The sequence below is a fragment of the Oncorhynchus clarkii genome, chromosome 27 (genome assembly GCF_045791955.1).
Source record: "Oncorhynchus clarkii lewisi isolate Uvic-CL-2024 chromosome 27, UVic_Ocla_1.0, whole genome shotgun sequence".
Classification (NCBI taxonomy): domain Eukaryota; kingdom Metazoa; phylum Chordata; class Actinopteri; order Salmoniformes; family Salmonidae; genus Oncorhynchus; species Oncorhynchus clarkii.
In genome coordinates, this window is record NC_092173.1 from 14,745,887 (window position 1) to 14,769,148 (window position 23,262).

At 43.7% G+C, this 23,262-nt stretch overlaps 1 protein-coding gene across 1 annotated transcript in view; it reads left to right on the plus strand.

Moving 5' to 3' along the window:
- The window catches only part of LOC139385889 (IQCJ-SCHIP1 readthrough transcript protein-like), a 355,614-nt gene that overhangs the window by 52,941 nt on the left and 279,411 nt on the right, over positions 1-23,262 (plus strand). The gene's annotated exons all lie outside the window — the stretch shown is intronic.

Genomic DNA, 23,262 nt, shown 5'->3' on the forward strand with positions numbered 1-23,262 from the left:
CAAGACAGGCAGGGGTCGATAACCAGAGTAGTGGGGGAAAGTTACAGGACGGCAGGCTCAGGTTCGGGTCAAGCAGAGGTCGGTAATCCAGGGGTGGGCAAAGGTACAGGACGGCAGGCAGGGTCAGGGGCAGGCAGAGTGGTCAGGCAGGTGGGCTCAGGGTCAGGGGCAGGCAGAGTGGTCAGGCAGGTGGGCTCAGGGTCAGGGGCAGGCAGAGTGGTCAGGCAGACGGGCTCAGGGTCAGGGGCAGGCAGAGTGGTCAGGCAGACGGGCTCAGAGACAGGACAGGCAGAGTGGTCAGGCAGACGGGCTCAGAGACAGGACAGGCAAGGGTCAAAAAAGAGAAAAAGAGAGACTGGGGAAAAGCAGGAGCGGAGACAAAACGCTGGTTGACTTGACAAACAAGACGAACTGGCAAGAGGAACAACCACAGTTCCGACACTTACATACAAGTGCCTAAATAGTGGAAACAATACAGACACTAGTGCAAAATGCACAGAGGAACAAACTCAGTTCCGAAACTTAACTACACGTGCGTAATAGTGAAAACAATAAACATCAAAGATAATCGAGCGCAAATACACACAAGCTTAATCCCGCATGAATTAAGTCAGGCAACAGGTACCCTTTAAACACACAGAAATAAACGCAATTGAAACCAGGTGTGAAAAGGAACACAGACAAACAACCAGAAAAGGAAAAAGGGATCGGTGGCGACTAGTAAACCGGCGACGCCGAGCGCCGGCCGAACAGGGAGAGGAGTTACCTTCAGTAGAAGTCGTGACAATGCTCTTTTTACTTAAAAAGTTGTGTATTCCTATCTTTCTAGGTCAAGTGCAGTTATTTTACCTTTATTTAACTTGGCAAGTCAGATAAAAACAAATTATTATTTTCAATGACAACTTAGTGACAACTGCCTTGTTCAGGAGCAAAACAAAAGATTTTTTACCTTGTCAGCTCTGGGATTCGATCTTGCAACCTTTCGGTTAATAGTCCAATGCTCTAACCACTAGGCTACCCTGCCACCCCATAGTTGATTGGATGTGGCTCCCATCACTGTGGTGATAAATTAGTTATGACAACAGAAGCTGACAAATGATTTCAGATGACGGGTTTGGTGGTTAGGGGAAAGCAACATTTGATGAAAGAATGCTGATCAGAAATATGAGTAACGGTAAAGGATCCCATAGATTTTAGAACAATGTACATTCTACTCAAACCATTTCTATACCTGCTGAGCGGCGTGTCATAAACTCAATGACTGTTCAAGTATTTACAGCCTGGTTTACGATCCCCCATTAAAATCATATCAGCTCATGTTCAGGCCGTGGACAATATCTTGCATCTAATTTATGGCCCATTATACCACTATTTACAATATTGGTGGTAATTGTGCGACAGAGAGGTAGCGGGAGCGGGGTGAAGACCCTCTTCAGGCTGGTGTCTCTCTCTAGGGGAAAGGAGGGTGTGGTGTACTGCCAACGGTCTGACATGACAGTGGTGTTTGACACAATAGGAGGATATGTACCAGTGTTTCTATTCATTCAGCCTGGTGCCTTACAGTTTGATGAAACCAACACACTCACACACAGAAACCTCATTTCCCCCAGTGAATAGAGGTGAAGGAGGTGCTTTCCATGTTGTAGAGGATCCATTCAGGATAACATTAGGCTAAAATAGACTGAGCTGTAGCACAATGAGACTGAATGCTAAGCAGCCCCACGTCTCTCATCTCTCTGCCGCCCGCGCTCACAGAGACAGAGGAGTGGAAGGAGGAGTGTGTGAAAAGAAGAGAATGTGAAAGGGGGAGTGAGTGGAAGGTAGACACCCCTGTCTTTTGACAGGACCCTGGTCCAGACCAGTTGGTTTGTATGAGGAACAAGGTAGATTGAGGTCTAGGAGAATGTGCCATTCAAAACTTAACCTAATTCAAAACCATTGAAATCTGGCAGGCAGTGTAGGCCAGTGTGGGAGAGATGGTGACTGGCTGGTTTGTTTGCAGTATAGTATCACAGCTGCAGTACAATATTTACTCCATCTGTGTGTGTGTGTGTGTGTGTGTGTGTGTGTGTGTGTGTGTGTGTGTGTGTGTGTGTGTGTGTGTGTGTGTGTGTGTGTGTGTGTGTGTGTGTGTCCGTGTGTATCCATGTGTATCGAAGTGTGTCAGGGACCCTGGCTGTGCTAGTGGAGCCCTGTCACCCCCTCCTATGGTGAAGTAAAATGCTTTTCACTGCAGTTTCTCTTCCACCTCCATGGTCCTCAGGCTACGTTTCCACCCAGGTGGGACTGCAGTCAGAGAGAATATAGAAAACCTGAACGGTGTGTGTGTAGTTTTTTTGTTGTGTGTGTGTGTGTGCGATCGCTCAGGAAACGCTGTAGGGAAGCATTCTGTCTTTAACTCTCCCTGTCTTGTAGCTTTCTAGCAACCATACTGCTGCTTCAACTTAACAGGATTAGAGATGCCACCTCTGTGTGTGTGTGTGTGTGTGTGTGTGTGTGTGTGTGTGTGTGGGTGGGTGGGTGTGCGTGTGTGTGTGTATGTTTGTATTTGTTCTTTACCACTAACCACTCTCTCATCACCCCTGCCATCGGCTCATTGCATTACTAATATTGCACTGATAACTATCATGTCTGCTGCTGTAATGGTCTGAGGTGATTTACATACACATTACACTGACTCTCCCTCCCGTGCAGATAAGGGCCAGTGAAATAAACACATTAGCAGGTTGGGATAGGTAATTAGATCAGAAAATTAAACGCTGGATTATTTTTCTCATGGTTGTCACTGTTAATGTACGTCAGGATGATTATGTATAGGGGGGTTCTATCTCCGTGCTCACTCTCTGAGTGGAATGGTGTGTGTGTTGGGGGGGGTACGGGTCTCATGCTTATGCATGCGCGCATCTATTCCCCTCCTTCAGACAGACAGACAGACAGACAGACAGACAGACAGACAGACAGACAGACAGACACTCTCCTCCTTCAGTTTGTCATTAACCTCAGAACCATCAACTGGTGCTATATTCCCTTAAGCCAAACCTGCTCTTCACAAAGTTGGAATAACACTTTTCCTAGCTGAAGTAGTCCCCATGCAGAAAGCGTTAATCAGACTGTATACCCATGATGAAGTGTGAAACTGTATGAAGTGTATGGATCAGCCTGGGCGTGTCTCCCTCTCCCCAGCTCTACCCAGGCTCTGCCAGATGGCCTTGTGATTGAGACCATTTATAACTTTTAATCATCAGCCCCTCTTTTAATAACTTATCTTTTCCCCCTCATTCTTATCCCTCTCTCCTCCTCCTCCTCCACTGCCACCCTCCCTTCCCTCCATCCCAGTGGACAGCTCTCTGGCTCTAAGATGGATGCGTTGCTTTATTATTTTGTTTATTTAATTCATTCCTGTGCTGTACTTAATTGGAAATAGCTTCATGACAGCCTTGAGCTATCGTCAGAGACGGATGCCATGGCAGAGGAAGTCAGAGGGGACAGGGGAGACGGCCACAGCCAAAGTGTGTGTGTGTGTGTGTGTGTGAGTGTGTGTGTGTGTGTGTGTGTGTGTGTGTGTGTGTGTGTGTGTGTGTGTGTGTGTGTGTGTGTTTGTGTGTGTGTGTGTGTGTGTGCATACTCAGGGTTTACTAATGCTGCTGCATACACATGGATGCACACATCAGTGGAGGCTGCTCAGAGGAGGAAGGGGAGAACCATCCGCCTCAGTGAATTTCATAAAAATAAAAATAGTAAAACCTTTAAAACGTTATCCTTTTTAGATATAACAATACTAAATATATTCACATCATCAAATTATTTACTAAAACAGACTGTTTTGCATTGAAGGTCGACAGTAGCCTCAACAGCACTCTGTAGGGTAGCACCATGGTGTAGCCGGACAGCTAGCTTCCATCCTCCTCTGGGTACCTTCAATACAAAACCTTGGAGGCTCATGGTTCTCACCCCCTTCCATAGACTTACGCAGTAATTATGACAACTTCCGAAGGTTGTCCTCCAACCTATCAGAGCTTTTGCAGCATGAACTGACATATTGTCCACCCAATCAAATGATCAGAGAATGAACCTAGTACTGAAAACATAAGCTACAGCTAGCTAGCACTGCAGTGCATAAAATGGGGTGAGTAGTTGACTCAAAGAGAGAGACAGACAATAGTTGAACAGTTTTGAACAAATTCAATTCTTAAAAAATTAAGAAGAGAGGTAGAGCGCCATATTTCATATTTCATATTTTTTCCCCCTCACTTTCAGTTTAACTTACTTAGCTAGCAAATGCAACTAGCTAGTTTAACCTAGTCAAACACCCTACTCAAGCAGAGGTATGCTAGGTTAGTTAGCTGGCTATAACTAACCGACACAACACTAGAACTCCAAGTCAAGGTAAGCTTTTAGTTGAACAAATGTATTGCCACCGGGGTCCGCCGATGTAATTGCTAAACTGCTTACTGACTATACAGTACCTTGCAAAAGTATTCATCCCCCTTGGCATTTTTCCTATTTTGTTGCATTACAACCTGTAATTTAAATAGATTTTTATTTGGATTTCATGTAATGGACATACGCAAAATAGTCCAAATTGGTGAAGTGAAATGAAAAAACAACTTGTTTAAAAAAAAATTAAAACGTAAAAGTGGTGTGCATATGTATTCACCCCCTTTGCTATGAAGCTCCTAAATAAGATCTGGTGCAACCAATTACCTTCAGAAGTCACATAATTAGTTAAATAAAGTCCACCTGTGTGCAATCTAGTGTCACATGATCTGTCACATGATCTCAGTATATATAAACCTGTTCTAAAAGGCCCCAGAGTCTGCAACACCACTAAGCAAGGCGCACCACCAAGCAAGCAGCACCATGAAGACCAAGGAGCTCTCCAAACAGGTCAGGGACAAGGTTGTGGAGTACAGATGGGTTATAAAAAAATATCCAAAACTTGAACATCCCACGGAGCACCATTAAATCCATTATAAAAAAATGGAAAGAATATGACACCACAACAAACTTGCCAAGAGAGGGCCACTCACCAAACCTCACGGAGCAGGCAAGGAGGGCATTAATCAGAGAGGCAACAAAGATACCAAAGATAACCCTGAAGGAGCTGCAAAGCTCCTCAGCGGAGATTGGAGTATCTGTCCATAGGACCACTTTAAGCCATACGCTCCACAGACCTGGGCATTACGGAAGTTTGGACAGAAAAAAAGCCATTGCTTAAAGAAAAAAATAAGCAAACACGTTTGGTGTTCACCAAAAGGCATATGGGAGACTCCCCAAACATATGGAAGGTACTCTGAACAGATGAGACTAAAATGTAGCTTTTAAGCCATCAAAGAAAACGCTATGTCTGGCGCAAACCCAACTCCTCTCATCACCCAGAGAGCACCATGGCAGCATCATGCTGTGGGGATGTTTTTCATCGGCAGGGACTGGGATACTGGTCAGAATTGAAGGAATGATGGATGGCACTAAATACAGGGAAATTCTTGAGGGAAGCCTGTTTCAGTCTTCCAGAGATTTAAGACGGACGGAGGTTCACCTTCCAGTAGGACAATGACCCTAAGCATACTGCTAAAGCAACACTCAAGTGGTTTAAGGGGAAAATGTAAATGTCTTGGAATGGCGTAGTCAAAGCCCAGACCTCAATCCAATTGAGAATCTGTGGTATGACTTAAAGATTGTTGTGCACCAGCGGAACCCATCCAACTTGAAGGAGCTGGAGCAGTTTTGCCTTGAAGTATAGGCAAAAGTCCCAGTGGCTAGATGTGCCAAGCTTATAGAGACATACCCCGAGAGACTTGCAGCTGTAATTGCTAAACCTATCGATGTTAATTGAACTGGGTGAATGGAATATGAATGACAGTCATCCAACATGCTGTAATAGAAATAAGGCCATAATCACTGGCACGCATGCACAAACACACAGTACTTGACTTTTGGATGTGAGTGCTAGCACTCAGCTGTTGAATATTCAGGGTGTGTGTGCGTGTGTGTAATTGAGTTCTTTAGTATTATGAATCCAGCCATGAATTACAAAGGGAAGTTGTACAACTGAATGCATTCAACTGAAATGTGTCTTCTGTATTTAACCCAACCCCTCTGAATCAGAGAGATGCGGGGGGCTGCCTTAATCGACACCACTCCATCGGCGCCCGGGGAACAGTGGGTTAACTGTCTTGCTCAGGGGCAGAATGAACGATTTTTACCTTGTCAGCTTGGGGATTCGATCGAGCATCCTTTCGGTTACTGGCCCAAGGGCACTCTATCACAGACAGGCAGACAAAGAGACAGAAAGAGAAAAAGACAGTGATAAGCAATGTTGCTTATCAGCAATGAGCAGGGGGTGAAACATTGCAGCCAAGTATTCTGACTGCTCCTGAGAAGAGACAATAACTCCATACACACACATCCAGAGGCAATCCCAAACACACACTTTCGAAGACGATCGCAAACACACTCATTCAGTAATGATCTCTCTCTCACACACACACACACACACACACACACACACACACACACACACACACACACACACACACACACACACACACACACACAGATGATGTTTACAGCATACACTAGCTTGTAAAGACAATGGGAGCATGTACATATTGATAGCATATTAAAAACAAAATACTATGTTCTAAATTAACAGTAGGCGTTGGTCTGAAGCCGAAAAAGAAAGGAAAATTACATGAGCACCACAATGCCTACTCCACCCATGCTCTACCAAGGTTTTCCAGCACACAACTTTGACCTACTACAGTAGCTATGTGGGTCTATTGTACTTTAAACAAATGTGTAGGCAGCTTGCTTAGGGTTCAAACCTACTCAAACAGCCTAATTCATACTCTTATAGAAGTTGTTAGCACAATAATGTGGTTTATACCGCATACAGGGTAGAGTTTTGGAATCTTCACACACCACACGAAGACATTATCCCATTCCACTACCTTTTTTTTTACATGAAAGCAAGCTTTGCTTTTATACTTACAAGACCATCCGGCTTGGTTGATTGAGCTGTTATGTGTTGTAGTAATATGATGCCTGCCTGTATTTCCTTAAAACTTTGTTTTAGCAGTACATGTCATAACCACATCCTTTTGTGATCTGTAGGTGCCCTACATAACAACATAATTTTGTGATCTGTAGGTGCCCTACATAACAACATGATTTTGTGATCTGTAGGTGCCCTACATAACAACATGATTTTGTGGTCTGTAGGTGCCCTACATAACAACATAATTTTGTGATCTGTAGGTGCCCTACATAACAACATCATTTTGTGATCTGTAGGTGCCCTACATAACAACATGATTTTGTGATCTGTAGGTGCCCTACATAACAACATGATTTTGTGATCTGTAGGTGCCCTACATAACAACATCATTTTGTGATCTGTAGGTGCCCTACATAATAACATAATTTTGCGATCTGTAGGTGCCCTACATAACAACATGATTTTGTGATCTGTAGGTGCCTTACATAACAACATCATTTTGTGATCTGTAGGTGCCCTACATAACAACATCCTTTTGTGGTCTGTAGGTGCCCTACATAACAACATCATTTTGTGATCTGTAGGTGCCCTACATAACAACATGATTTTGTGATCTGTAGGTGCCCTACATAACAACATAATTTTGTGATCTGTAGGTGCCCTACATAACAACATCCTTTTGTGGTCTGTAGGTGCCCTACATAACAACATAATTTTGTGATCTGTAGGTGCCCTACATAACAACATGATTTTGTGATCTGTAGGTGCCCTACATAACAACATAATTGTGTGATCTGTAGGTGCCCTACATAACAACATGATTTTGTGATCTGTAGGTGCCCTACATAACAACATGATTTTGTGATCTGTAGGTGCCCTACATAACAACATGATTTTGTGATCTGTAGGTGCCCTACATAACAACATGATTTTGTGATCTGTAGGTGCCCTACATAACAACATGATTTTGTGATCTGTAGGTGCCCTACATAACAACATGATTTTGTGATCTGTAGGTGCCCTACATAACAACATCATTTTGTGGTCTGTAGGTGCCCTACATAACAACATGATTTTGTGATCTGTAGGTGCCCTACATAACAACATGATTTTGTGATCTGTAGGTGCCCTACATAACAACATCATTTTGTGGTCTGTAGGTGCCCTACATAACAACATAATTTTGTGATCTGTAGGTGCCCTACATAACAACATCATTTTGTGATCTGTAGGTGCCCTACATAACAACATGATTTTGTGATCTGTAGGTGGTGTGTTGGACACAGTCACTCATATATACTGACCAAAAATATGAAAGGTGCCCTACATAACAACATGATTTTGTGATCTGTAGGTGGTGTGTTGGACACAGTCACTCATATATACTGACCAAAAATATAAATGCAACGTGTAACAATTGTACAGAGTTACTGATGTTGCTGACACAGTCACTCATATATACTGACCAAAAATATATCCGGCACTCATATATACTGACCAAAAATATAAATGCAACGTGTAACAATTTACAGAGTTCAGTTCCGGCCCACATTCAGTTCACATGACTGGGCAGGGGGCGCAGCCATGGGCCCACCACTTGGGAGCTAGGCCCACCCACTGGGGAGCCAGGCACAGCCAATCAGAATGAGTTTTTCCCCAGAAAAGGGCTTTATTACCTTCAGAAATACTCCTCAGTTTCATCAGTTGTCTGAGTGGCTGGTCTCATACAATCCCACAGGTGAAGAAGCTGGTATGTGGAGGTACTGAGCTGGCATGGTTACACATGGTCTGTGGTTTTGAGGCTGGTTTGACATACTGCCAAATTCTCTAAAACAACGTTGGAGGCGGCTTATGGTAGAGAAATGAACATTCAATTCTCTGGCAACAGCTCTGGTGGACATTCCTACAGTCAGCATGCTAATTGCACTCTCCCTCAAAACTTGAGACATCTGTGGCATTGTGTTATGTGACAAAATTGCACATTTTAGAGTGGGATTTTATTGTACCCAGCACAAGGTGCACCTGTGTAATGATCATGCTGTTTAATCAGCTTATTGATATGCTACACCTGTCAGGTGTAACAAGGATGTAAACAAAACATTTTAGAAAAAACGTTTTTTTATTTCAGCTCATGAAACATGGGACCAACACTTTACATGTTTATATGCTTTTATATAGTTTACCCCGGGATCATAAAGGACCCCCCTCTCTCTTTCCTTTCTCTCTCCCTCCCCCTCTCTCTCTCTCTCTCTCTCTCTCTCTCTCCCTCTCCTCTCTCCCTCTCTCTCTCTCTCTCTCTCTCTCTCTCTCCCTCTCTCTCTCTCCCTCTCTCTCTCTCTCTCTCTCTCATGAAATGAGCTGAAATACATTTTGTGTTTATATTTTTGTTCAGTAGATAATGAGCTAGCCTGTCTGCATTCCTGATTTATGTAACTATTTTCTTTGTTGTGTAATATTGACTGACGTAAGCTCAGAACCACTTGTTTTGCAAATATGGTCCTGTTTTACCAATTGCTGTGCTGATCAATGTACAGTTCATTACCTCTGTCAAATGAATATTATATTACAGTTTTTAACAATCATTTTGGCACTAATTTCAGAACCTTGTGGTTTTTCAAAACTAGACACAAAACTCAAAACGGTCATCACTTGTAACACAGGCTGTCCAATTTTCAAAACGTTGCATTGTACGTTCATATCTTTAAAGAAACCTTGCACTTGCAGAATCATTGGTTCAAACAACTCATTTATCATGAAATACCATAGGAACATTCATTTAGATCACCCACACACAAGATACCGATAGTTTCACTGTGTAGTTGTCCGTACAATCATTAAATATTGTAGCACAAAATATGTGATACATGTTTCATTGTGGCACTACACGTAAATACATCACTGTAAAAGGACTAGTAGAGAGAATACTGCAGACACAGTGGAATCATCTGGCTTACTGTAAAACATCACTGTGGTGTTCCTCACCTGGCTTACTGTAAAACATCACTGCAGTGGTCCTCACCTGGCTTACTGTAAAACATCACTGCAGTGTTCCTCACCTGGCTTACTGTAAAACATCACTGCAGTGTTTCTCACCTGGCTTACTATAAAACATCACTGCAGTGTTCCTCACCTGGCTTACTGTAAAACATCACTGCAGTGTTCCTCACCTGGCTTACTGTAAAACATCACTGTGGTGTTCCTCACCTGGCTTACTGTAAAACCTCACTGCGGTGTTCCTCACCTGGCTTACTGTAAAAAATCACTGCGGTGTTCCTCACCTGGCTTACTGTAAAACATCACTGTGGTGTCCCTCACCTGGCTTACTGTAAAACATCACTGCGGTATTCCTCACCTGGCTTACTGTAAAACATCACTGCGGTGTTCCTCACCTGGCTTACTGTAAAACATCACTGTGGTGTTCCTCACCTGGCTTACTGTAAAAAGCAAAACAAAGATTGATTACTGTACTTCTATATTTCCATCAACCCTGTCTTGTGGATTTGGCCACAGGTTCTCATCCACATCACAATGGATGTTTTCATTAGCCAAACATCTTGGGAAGAATCTTCGGGCATGGCGAATCCAGGCCTGACACTGCCGTGATGTCATTGCAGGCGTCATCCATGGCCTGGAGAAGGGCGCCTATCATATACATACCTTCCACCTCCATCTGGAGAAAAATTCCTCAATCGGGTTAAGGAAAGGAGAGTATGGGGATAAGTACAGGGTGGTAAATTGTGGATGGGCCTGAAACCATGCTTGCACCATTTGAGCATGGCGGAACCTGACATTATCCAAAACAATGACATAGGTCATGCCATCAGCTCTACAGACCCGATTTAGCCCATCAAGGAAGGTTACATTCGAACAGCGAATCATGTGGCTGCCTGCAACTCAATATATAGAGTATATAGAGTAGAGAGCTTTAGTTGTTGGTCGACCAAACATTAGAACGGGCAAGATGCATGATCTAAGCAACTTTGACCGTGGTATGATTGTTGATGCCACACATGGTGGTTCCAGCATCTCAGAAACAGCTGCACCTCCTGGGATTTTTACGCACTACAGTCTCTAGAGTTTACAGAGAATTGTGATATAAACAAAACACATTCAGTGAGCGGCAGTTCTGTGGGCAAAAACACCTTGTTAATGAGAGGGGTCAGAGGAGAATGTCCAGACTTATTCAAGCTAACAGAAAGGTCACAGATGCTCAAATAACAGCTGTTTAAAACAGTGGTGTGCAGAAAGGCATCTCTTAACGTACAACACTGTGAATAATTCAGGCTGTTGTGGAGGCAACAGGGGGTCCTACCCAGTACTAGATAGGTGTACCTAATAAAGTGGCCGGTACAGTAATGTCAAATCTGGAAACATGGTCTGGAAAAGTGGTACATGGGACCATAGAAACAGTGTCTGATAAAGAATGATGATGAAATATTACATCCATAGATAATGTAGTCCAATTGGTTCATGTTCCACGGTAATTGTTCCACGGTAATTGGTGTCAATGTCAATCTTGTTATCCTGAACCTTTCATGATCTAAACATGGAATATTGTTTGTCAGTTTCCATAAAACTATGCATTAAGAGTAACGTAACAGTTACTTATCATTTTGAGCAGTTGTATCAAATGATAGTTAGATCATTGTAATGAAATGAATAGACAGTCATCTCAGATGTAATGTGTGAATTGCATTTGAAATGGTAATACTTTGATGTTAAGTTGTGTCATTTTGAACAGGGGATTTTAGTTCAATGAACAAATGATCTTAGCTTTATGTGTATTGTATCCAAGCAATTGGAAAAAGTATGAGTTTTGAAATGTGCATTTTGATCATTGGTTGTGAGTTTTGTGTCTAGAGTTTTGAAAAATAACATCAAGGTTCTGAAATTAGTGCCAAAGTGATTGTTAAAAACTGTAGTATTTATTTTTGCAATGAAGATTGTGACGCTACAATAATACGCATTTATATTAGGGCTATATCTAAAAATACATACAATCTAATGATCACCAGGCTGTGTCACACCCTGACCATAGTTTGCTTTGTATGTTTCTATGTTTTGGTTGGTCAGGGTGTGATCTGAGTGGGCATTCTATGTTGGATGTCTTGTTTGTCTATTTCTATGTCTGGCCTGATATGGTTCTCAATCAGAGGCAGGTGTTAGTCATTGTCTCTGATTGGGAACCATATTTAGGTAGCCTGGGTTTCACTGTGTGTTTGTGGGTGATTGTTCCTGTCTCTGTGTTTGCACCAGATAGGACTGTTTAGGTTTTTGCACATTTATTGTTTTGTTAGTTTATGCATGTATAGTTCCTTTATTAAAGAACATGAATAACCACCACGCTGCATTTTGGTCCGCCTCTCCATCACCACAAGAAGACCGTTACAGGCTGCTCATTTATGGCGCACACCTGTCACCAGTCATCATTGTTTCTATTTCATGTCGGTGCGCTGTTTGTGTTTCTTGTTTTGTTCATTTATTTCTTAAATGTATTCACTCCCTGAACTTGCTTCCCGACTCTCAGCGTACATCGTTACAGACTGACGACTCAACAAAGGGAAGCATCAGGAAGTGTTAATTAAATTTTTTATTTTTGTGTTGGGGGTGATGTCGGGTCCAGGTGTTGGAGCGGAACTACCTGGGAGGCCTCAGCCTGTTTGTAGGCCCAAGCTGGATGAACAGGTTCCTGTGCCTCAGCCAAGGCTGAGGGAAGGTCTCAGCCTGCTCATCGGGCTTTTACTCCTCAGCCTGTTCATCACATTTCTGCGCCTCAGCGGAGGCGACCAGTTCGCTTCGGATCCCCGGGATCGTCCTTGTGGTTGCGGTCCTGTGGCTGGAGCCCAACGCGCTGGGGAGGGACTACTGTCACGTATACTCTCTCTCCGGTGCTCTAGGTCATCATGCTCCTGACCCTTAGCCAGATTGACAGGTTCCCGCGCCTTAGCAGAGGTGACCGTTCCGCTCCTGATCCCCGGGATTGTCATCTTGGTCGGCATCCAGCAGCTGGAACTGTGCGTCGGGGAGGGGGTACTGTCACGTGTGCTCCCTCTCCTGCCTCTAGGTCACCAGGCTGCTCGTTTATGGCGCACACCTGTTACCAGCGTTAAGTGCATAATGACACTCACCTGGACTCCATCACCTCCTTGAATACTTTATGTCACTCCCTTTGGTTTCTTCCCCAGTCGTCATTGTTCCTGTATCTGTTCCTGTTTCATGTTGGTGCGCTGTTTATGTTTCTTGTTTTGTTCATTTCTTAAATGTATTTACTCTCTGAACTTGCTTCCCGACTCTAAAGCGTACATCGTTACACTACGCATTGTTTGAAGTACAATAGACCAACATAGCTACTATAGTAGGTCAAGGTGTGTGCTGGAAAACCTTGGTAGAGCATGGGTGGAGTAGGCATTGTGGTGCTCGTGAATTTCCTTGATCGGCTTCAGGCCAATGCATACTTCTCTCTTAAAACCTAGTTTTTAATTTCAATGGTTTTTACACTGGAAGGTGATTATGCATCATTATTATATTATGTATTAATATAATTATTCCTCTAGAACTATCTGGCTAGGTATCTAACAAACATATGTTGTGCAGTGCATACAGTGTAGCTAGCTAGGTAACGTTACATTGCTTAGCAAACCAGTTTGACTAGTGTATAGAGTAGCTAACGTTAGATGAGCAATGTCCGTTGTGTGAATAATAAATTAGCAGTGTGGCTGTTTCTCAAAGCTCCCATAGTTTGGTGTTGACTCTGAACTTTACTTAGCTAGCTAGCTGTGCTTTGTGGAAGAATGTGGGATATATTGACAACATTGCGTTGTGCCTGTGCAAGAGCCGTCCATACCGCTAACGTTACATCCTTTTTTCCATGTAATGTAGACATCTAACGGTACTGGTTAACATTAGTTGGCTAGCTAACTGGCAATAGCAGCCAAGGATTATTTGTGCTCATTTGTTTGTGGCCTGATTACATGCAAGGCCAACCGTTTACATAGATGACTTTCCATAGGAAAATATACTCAAACTCAGTTGCTAACAACTTTGTCCTGTATATGGTTCTCGGTAATGGAGAACGGATGAGAGGCAGGTAGTGTGTTGTGTACCTCCAAGTTAAATTACGAATTGATATTGGCACCATCCTGGCTTAGATATGATGGTAGGGAGGTTTGAATTTAATGTTGAACTTCAATAAATGCCATACTATTGCCCCCACAATAATACTCCTACTGTCCCTGGCTCACCGAGGACCAGTCAAGAACAATGGAGAGGAACACAATGGATAATGGCAACAGAGAGGAGAAATGTCACTCAAACTTGTTTACCTGTGTGTGTGGCTCTCTGTGAGTGGCTCCTCCACCTGCAAGGTGTTCAGCACAGAGAACGGACTCTCACTGGGAGAGAGATGGACTTTACAGTGGGAGATGCTGCAGCCCATTGAACATGTGAATGTGGAAATGGAGGGAAGAGAGAGAGCGAGAGAAGAGAGAGAGGACTGCAGGTGGCACGGTAGAATGTGTTTGTTTTAATGGATAGAGTGGAGATTAATCTGTACTGTATATACAGTGCCTTGCGAAAGTATTCGGCCCCCTTGAATTTTGCGACCTTTTGCCACATTTCAGGCTTCAAACATAAAGATATAAAACTATTTTTTTTGTGAAGAATCAACAACAAGTGGGACACAATCATGCAGTGGAACGACATTTATTGGATATTTCAAACTTTTTTAACAAATCAAAAACTGAAATTGGGCGTGCAAAATTATTCAGCTCCCTTAAGTTAATACTTTGTAGCGCCACCTTTTGCTGCGATTACAGCTGTAAGTCGCTTGGGGTATGTCTCTATCAGTTTTGCACATTGAGAGACTGACATTTTTTCCCATTCCTCCTTGCAAAACAGCTCGAGCTCAGTGAGGTTGGATGGAGAGCATTTGTGAACAGCAGTTTTCAGTTCTTTCCACAGATTCTCGATTGGATTCAGGTCTGGACTTTGACTTGGCCATTCTAACACCTGGATATGTTTATTTTTGAACCATTCCATTGTAGATTTTGCTTTATGTTTTGGATCATTGTCTTGTTGGAAGACAAATCTCCGTCCCAGTCTCAGGTCTTTTGCAGATTTCATCAGGTTTTCTTCCAGAATGGTCCTGTATTTGGCTCCATCCATCTTCCCATCAATTTTAACCATCTTCCCTGTCCCTGCTGAAGAAGAGCAGGCCCAAACCATGATGCTGCCACCACCATGTTTGACAGTGGGGATGGTGTGTTCAGGGTGATGAGCTGTGTTGCTTTTACGCCAAACATAACGTTTGTTGCCAAAAAGTTGAAACCAATTTTGGTTTCATCTGACCAGAGCACCTTCTTCCACATGTTTGGTGTGTCTCCCAGGCGGCTTGTGGCAAACTTTAAACAACACTTTTTATGGATATCTTTAAGAAATGGCTTTCTTCTTGCCACTCTTCCATAAAGACCAGATTTGTGCAATATACGACTGATTGTTGTCCTATGGACAGAGTCTCCCACCTCAGCTGTAGATCTCTGCAGTTCATCCAGAGTGATCATGGGCCTCTTGGCTGCATCTCTGATCAGTCTTCTCCTTGTATGAGCTGAAAGTTTAGAGGGACGGCCAGGTCTTGGTAGATTTGCAGTGGTCTGATACTCCTTCCATTTCAATATTATCGCTTGCACAGTGCTCCTTGGGATGTTTAAAGCTTGGGAAATCTTTTTGTATCCAAATCCGGCTTTAAACTTCTTCACAACAGTATCTCGGACCTGCCTGGTGTGTTCCTTGTTCTTCATGATGCTCTCTGCGCTTTTAACGGACCTCTGAGACTATCACAGTGCAGGTGCATTTATACGGAGACTTGATTACACACAGGTGGATTGTATTTATCATCATTAGTCATTTAGGTCAACATTGGATCATTCAGAGATCCTCACTGAACTTCTGGAGAGAGTTTGCTGCACTGAAAGTAAAGGGGCTGAATAATTTTGCACGGCCAATTTTTCAGTTTTTGATTTGTTAAAAAAGTTTGAAATATCCAATAAATGTCGTTCCACTTCAAGTGTCCCACTTGTTGTTGATTCTTCACAAAAAAATACTGCTGTCATATCTCCTTTTCCAGGGGAGTAAATCTCTTTCTCTCTGTCACACACACACACCACTGTGAAAGTGGCAAAAACATGGTATTCTGGGAACGTCTAAACGGCCTAATTACATCCAGGCCAGTGGAGGCTTCTCAGAGGAGGAAGGGGAAGACCATCACACACAGTCAATTCATTTTTTTAATGTAGTGAAACATTAAAAGTTATACTTTTTAGATAAAACTATACTAAATATATTAATGTCACAATATAACTGTTTTGCAATGAAGGTCTACAGTAGCATCAACAGCAACTTCCAGAGTAGCACCATGCTGTAGCCGAACGATGGCTATTTTCCGTCCTCCTCTGGGTATGTTGACTTCAATACAACACCTAGGAGGCTTACACAGTAATTATGACGCTTTCCGTAGGAAGTCCCACAACCTATCAGAGCTCTTGCAGCATGGACTGACATGTTGTCCATCCAATCAAAGGATCAGAGAATTAATCTAGTACTGAAAGCATAACCTGCAACTGGCTAGCACTGCAGTGCATAAAGTGTGGTGAGTAGCTAGTTGATTCAAAGAGAGAGAAAGACAATAGTTGAACAGTCTTTAACAAATGAATTCCTTCAAAAATTAAGGAGAAGCAGCAGAGAGAGCGAGAGATTGTATTTTTTATCTTGTTCTTGGTTTACTTTTTGCTTACTTACCTAGCTAATTAATTAAGCAAATTTAGTCTACTCAACAACTTGACTCAAACAGGGAGGAATGCTATTTATGTCATGGCTTTCCAACACTGCAACTCTTCCAAGTCAAGGTAAGCTTTCGGGGCCCACCGGTGTAACTGCTAAACTGCTTGCTGTATTCCAGGCCCATTTCCCAGAATGATTTAGACCCCAGTGGCTCCCTTTACCGTACCAGTCGATCACCCCCTTATTGGGAGAGACTTGCTTAAGGTGGTCGTTCAAATCGGATATGGTGCACTTGGGGCTCCTGCACATCCAATCAATCTGAATGTAACATTTGTAGTCTTCTCTCCTCTTTCACTCCTCTTCTCCTCTCCATTTAGTTGTATGCCTCTATTCTCTGCTTTGCTCTCTGTTCTGATTGACTCTGTTCATTACATACAAATTATGCTAACTGATGTGGCTCATGTAATGGCATGTCATTTTTGTAATGTCAGTTGAGTTGAATCAACAAATCACAGCAAATATTTATGGGTACACTTCCTGTTTTACTTCCTGCTTTGCTCCTATGGGTACATTTGCAATGGACGTGTCACGCCCTGACTGTAGATTGCTTTGTATGTTTCTATTTTTTAGTTTGGTCAGGGTGTGATGTGGGTGGGTATTCTATGTTTTGTTCTATGTTTGTATTTCTATGTGTTTGGCCTGGCATGGTTCCCAATCAGAGGCAGCTGTCAATCGTTGTCTCTGATTGAGAACCATACTTAGGTATCCTGTTCCCACCTGGTGTTTGTGGGTAGTTGTTTAATGTTTCAGATGAAATGGCTATCACAACGTCAGAAATTAAATGAATAATATCCACAGTGCAGCCTGACTGTCAACCGTGCACACATGGTGTAGAACGAGCTGGCTATCATCACAATCTTAGCCATTATATTTCTATTCGCTATATTTCTATATTTCAAAGTACCTTGTAGGCCGACTGGCCGACAATATGCATGTGTCTTCTTGTTCCATCCAGATCCAGATCAGTGTGATTGAATCATGTTCCCACCACCAGACAGGCGCGTTCTGTCAATAAATAAAAGGCCTTTCAGTTACTCAGTGTTGTTTTATAGAAGGACGACGCGTCTGTTGTGGTTCAGTGCAAACGAGTCTATAATCTTCTGGACATCCAGGGCCCTGGTTCTTTCCGTGTGTATGTACAGGCAGGGCCCTGGTTCTTTCCGTGTGTATGTACAGGCAGGGCCCTGGTTTTTTCCATGTGTATGTACAGGCAGGGCCCTGGTTCTTTCCGTGTGTATGTACAGGCAGGGCCCTGGTTCTTTCCGTGTGTATGGACAGGCAGGGCCCTGGTTCTTTCCGTGTGTATGTACAGGCAGGGCCCTGTTTTTTTCCATGTGTATGTACAGGCAGGGCCCTGGTTCTTTCCGTGTGTATGTACAGGCAGGGCCCTGGTTCTTTCCGTGTGTATGGACAGGCAGGGCCCTGGTTCTTTCCGTGTGTATGTACAGGCAGGGCCCTGGTTCTTTCCGTGTGTATGGACAGGCAGGGCCCTGGTTCTTTCCGTGTGTATGGACAGGCAGGCAAGGTTGCTGAGTCAAGGGTTTGCCCAGTATTTCATTCTGTATATCATAATGTGTGTACTTAGCATCTCTAGTTTTATCTGAGATTTTCTGTGCAACAGTTTTATCGAGTTTGCCTCTGACCTGTAAAAGTTGAAGGAAGTTTCCCTGGTTGACAGCCATGTCGTTTTCTATGTTTCCTCTCTGTGAAAGTCCCTGGTATGCAGTGTAACGCAATGACTCCATAACTGCTCTGTTTTCGGACTATTTTCAAATGTCCATCACTTAGAGCATTGCATATTGTTGAGCCAGACTCTCTGAATAGTCCACTCATTCCACGCTGTCATTGCATATTTATGCTCCACACTAGCCATTTGTAATTCTCATACCATCTAAGATTGAAGTAGCGATCCTGCTGTCCAACTTGTGTGGCTGGATAACGCTGAAGAAGAGGGGTGACTGGCTTAAATCAATCAGAGCGGAGGCTGTGCTAACAGTGCAGCTAACAGTGGCTGTGCTAACAGTGCAGCTAACAGTGGCTGTGCTAACAGTGGAGCTAACGATGGCTGTGCCAACAGTGCAGCTAACGGTGGCTGTGCTAACAGTGGCTGTGCTAACAGTGCAGCTAACGGTGGCTGTGCTAACAAGTGCAGCTAACGGTGGCTGTGCTAACTGTGCAGCTAACGGTGGCTGTGCTAACAAGTGCAGCTAACGGTGGCTGTGCTAACTGTGCAGCTAACGGTGGCTGTGCCAACAGTGCAGCTAACGGTGGCTGTGCCAACAGTGCAGCTAACGGTGGCTGTGCCAACAGTGCAGCTAACGGTGGCTGTGCTAACAGTGCAGCTAACGGTGGCTGTGCTAACAGTGCAGCTAACGGTGGCTGTGCCAACAGTGCAGCTAACGGTGGCTGTGCCAACAGTGCAGCTAAGGGTGGGTGTGCCAACAGTGCAGCTAACGGTGGCTGTGCTAATGGTGGCTGTGCTAACAGTGCAGCTAACGGTGGCTGTGCTAACAGTGCAGCTAACGGTGGCTGTGCCAACAGTGCAGCTAAGGGTGGGTGTGCCAACAGTGCAGCTAACGGTGGCTGTGCTAATGGTGGCTGTGCTAACAGTGCAGCTAACGGTGGCTGTGCTAACAGTGCAGCTAACGGTGGCTGTGCCAACAGTGCAGCTAACGGTGGCTGTGCTAACAGTGCAGCTAACGGTGGCTGTGCTAATGGTGGCTGTGCTAACAGTGCAGCTAACGGTGGCTGTGCTAACAGTGCAGCTAACGGTGGCTGTGCTAACAGTGCGGCCCCCCCAGGGATCAGATTGGGAACAGAATGGCTGGTTATTAACTTTGACATATGTCTTTATTTAAAAATTTAAAATATACTAAAATGCTTGAGGGGGCTTAACTGGGGCTACGCAGATTTGCAACGGGGCTATAGCCCCCCTAACCCCAGTGTAGCTCCGTGCATGTCTACCCATTATGCCATCATTGACTTGAATGGAGATGACTGTTCAATTCATTCCTTCTTTTTTGCTATTCAAGTGGTTATTACATAGACTGTGCCGTCCAAAATTCCATGACCGTCACAGCCCTAGTGTGTATGTGTGTGTTTGTGTCTGAGTGTATGTGTGTATGCGTTGCTTACGTTTCTGTGTTTTACTGCAGGCCTTGGGTCAACTTTAATCTCTTTATGCCCTACACACCCATCAATCAATCCAGTCCTGACATTGATTCATTTCTGTCCTCGCATCACTGCCTCCCTCCCTCCATCCCTAAAGCACTATCACCTGTTCTTTAAAGGCAGGATAACCCTCTATATTTTCTAAGGAATATTTGTCTCCCGTCTTAATGAAAATGTCAGTCTCTCAGAGGAAGGTTACCCGCTTAATAAAGCAGCTCATTTTATTTCTGTTAATTCATTTAACCTTTCTGTGGCCAAAGGCTTGTTCCATCCAGAAATACAATGTGTTACCAGACACTATACAGATCTGGTTGGAGTAGCAGTGTATACTAGAAGCTTGTTGTGTTTTCCTAGCCAGAGAGTGGGGAGAGAGTGGGGAGCGAGTGAGATGGTGAAGCAATGGAGTGTTTGAGGAGTAGAGGGATGGAGAGAGAGAGTGATCAGCTAAAGAGACAGATGGAGAGATCGTGGTGATGTTTACAGGGGTACTTTTAGCTGCCCATTGCCCATCTCTTCCCTCTGATCGATGCGTGTGTCCTGCAGGGCTGATGTACACATAGAAAAGTACTGATAAATTGAATGTCACCCTCAGAGAAAAAGGCATAATATGGACCATAAAACTACATCTTATGTTTTTAGTGGGACAGTGTGTGTGTTAGATGGGATATTGAGGGGGATGTGACCTGTTTATGAGGTGCTGTAACTCTGGATTTAAAGGGACAACCAGCAGGGATGAGGGAGAGATGGAGAGGGAGGGAGGAAAGAGGAAGGCTACCATTAAACAAATAGCGGTGGATGTTCATACATCTATGATGATGATGAAGATGAGGATGAAGATGAAGACAATAACACTGAGAGTTTGCGCCCACTGACATTGTGTATGTGTTTGTGTCTCTCCCCCAGTCTCTCCCTCTACTCCTTGCTACATCATCAGGCGTTGACCTTGTCTCCAGAAGAGTATTTTGGCTGCAGGATTGATTTGTTCTCCTTCTCCTCTCCCACCACAAATCTCTCTCTCTCTCTCCCTCTGTCTCTCTCTCTCTCTGTCTCTCTCTTGTTCCCTCTCTCTTTCTTTTTCTCTCTCTCTGTCACTTTTTCTCTCACCCTATTCCTCTCTCTCTCTCTGTTTCTTTCTCTCTCCTTCCCTCTCTTACACACACTCCCCTTCACTTTCACTCAATCTACCTCTCTTGTGTTGCTATAGTTACCGTTATAAGAGAATGGGGTTTTTGTGTGAAATAACAGCTGTATAAAAGAGAAGCTAGGTTATGACCTGCTGAAGTGGAAGAGACACAGGCACACACACACACACACACACACACACACACATAGTCATGTACAACTAACCCTGTGAGGACACACAAGTCAGTCCCTTTAAAAATCCTGTTTTCCCTAACCCTAATTCTAACCCTAACACTAATTCTAACCTTAACCCTAAACTCCCTAGAAATAGCATTTGACCATGTGGGAACCAACAAAATGTCCCCAGTTGGTCAAATTTTCATTTGTTTACTATTGTTTTTGGGACTTCTGGTCCCCACAAATATAGTTAAACACGTCCACACACACAGAAGCTATGACACTTCATTTTGTCCATCCCTTTATTTTACCATCTTTTTCTCACTCTCTTAACCGTTACTACTTCCAGCTTCTGGGAGGGAGGGAGACGGTCTCTCTCCCTCCCTTCCTCCTCTCTATAGTCTGGTATAGTGGTGGCAGACCATCACTGATGTATCCCTGACTCCTGTGTTCCTCCTCCATTAGTAGTGTCTCTCGGTGTGTAGACAGGAGCGCGTGTCAGATGTCAGGGCTCCTAAAAATAACAGCTGAAAAATGTGTCGGAATAATTCCTCCCGGGACTGCAGTTGTGAAGCAGAAGGAAAAAGGAGGGGAAATCAGACAGTCAGTTTTGTATCTGATTCAAGCAAAGTCTGGTCATCCATATGTATGAAGAGGCCTGGGAAACATGCTGACTGCATCATGGGCAGAGTGGATGCGTTTTTTTGTAAGTGTGTTTGATTGTGAATTTCAGTTTTGATGTTTGTATTGGTCTGAAGAAGAGTTTTTAACAGCTTATTTACATAATGTGTCAGAGACAGAGAGAGCGAGGCAGAGAGTGTTTGTGTGGTGCGTGCGCGTGCTGGTGATTTTGATGAACATTAATCCTCTGGGAGTCAATATCTCTGGTTCTCTCCTACTCTCCCATTCTAATAAACAGCATTTAATAATTTGTGTGTGTGTGCACGTGTGTGTGTTCCATGTGTGTCTATGTATGTATATTTGTGTAAAAACTGTGTGAATGCATCAATGTGGCTCAGGCAATGCCTTAAGGCTCTGCTTTTTCCCTACAACTGGAGAGAAAAGACAGGGAGACACAGTCACTCACAGCAGGACGCCTGGAGGAGGCTTTCATATGAGCTGTTTGATACTGCAGTGCTATAGAGAACTCACACAGTGGAAAGTACAGCCCATATGTAGAGGGATTCATAAAATGCATTAGTGGCCATGAATGTGAAGTACATGTAGTATTTAGTATTGCTGGCTATGATAGCATATTGTGTTTGATTGTGCCCCCATGCTTGTTGTCACGCTGTTAGACACCAGTGGCTCAGCCATGAAGTGGTAGAACACACAAGCTCACAGAACAGGACCGCCAAGTGCTGAAGTGTGTAAAAATCATCTGTCCTCGGTTGCAACACTGGAAACCGGCTACTAGGGGCAACAGTGAGCACTGTTACCTTCAAGTAGGTTTGGCTTGATCTCGGGTGCTGGGGGATGACGGATGGATGTAAATACCTGCCTCTGATTCCAAATGTTGCAACTTCAAATCCAGCGATGAAAAGTTGTTTTTTGTTATTTTTGTTTAAAGCCTATCCCAAACCTTAAACCTAACCTTAACTATTCAAGTTTAGCCTAAACTTAACCTTAATCACATCAAAATTTGACGTTTGGAACAACTTCAAAACTGGACTTTTGAGAAACATGGTTGAGCGTGTAATTCTGACGTGAGACTGTGAGAGGTGGTAGGAGATGAGTAATAGTGAGCAGGGGAGAACACGGCATATAAAAGAGGTCCCAGTCTTCAGCAGTGAAATAGACCCAGGGTGTGATGTATCTACCTGTCTCCCTTTTGGCCGTTATAAAGGCCTACATTAAGACTCTCTGTCTCATTGTAATGCACTGATATACTGGCACCAAAGCACCCCTTGTGTCCACCATATAGCACTCTGAACACGGCAGTCTTACATGGCTGTAAA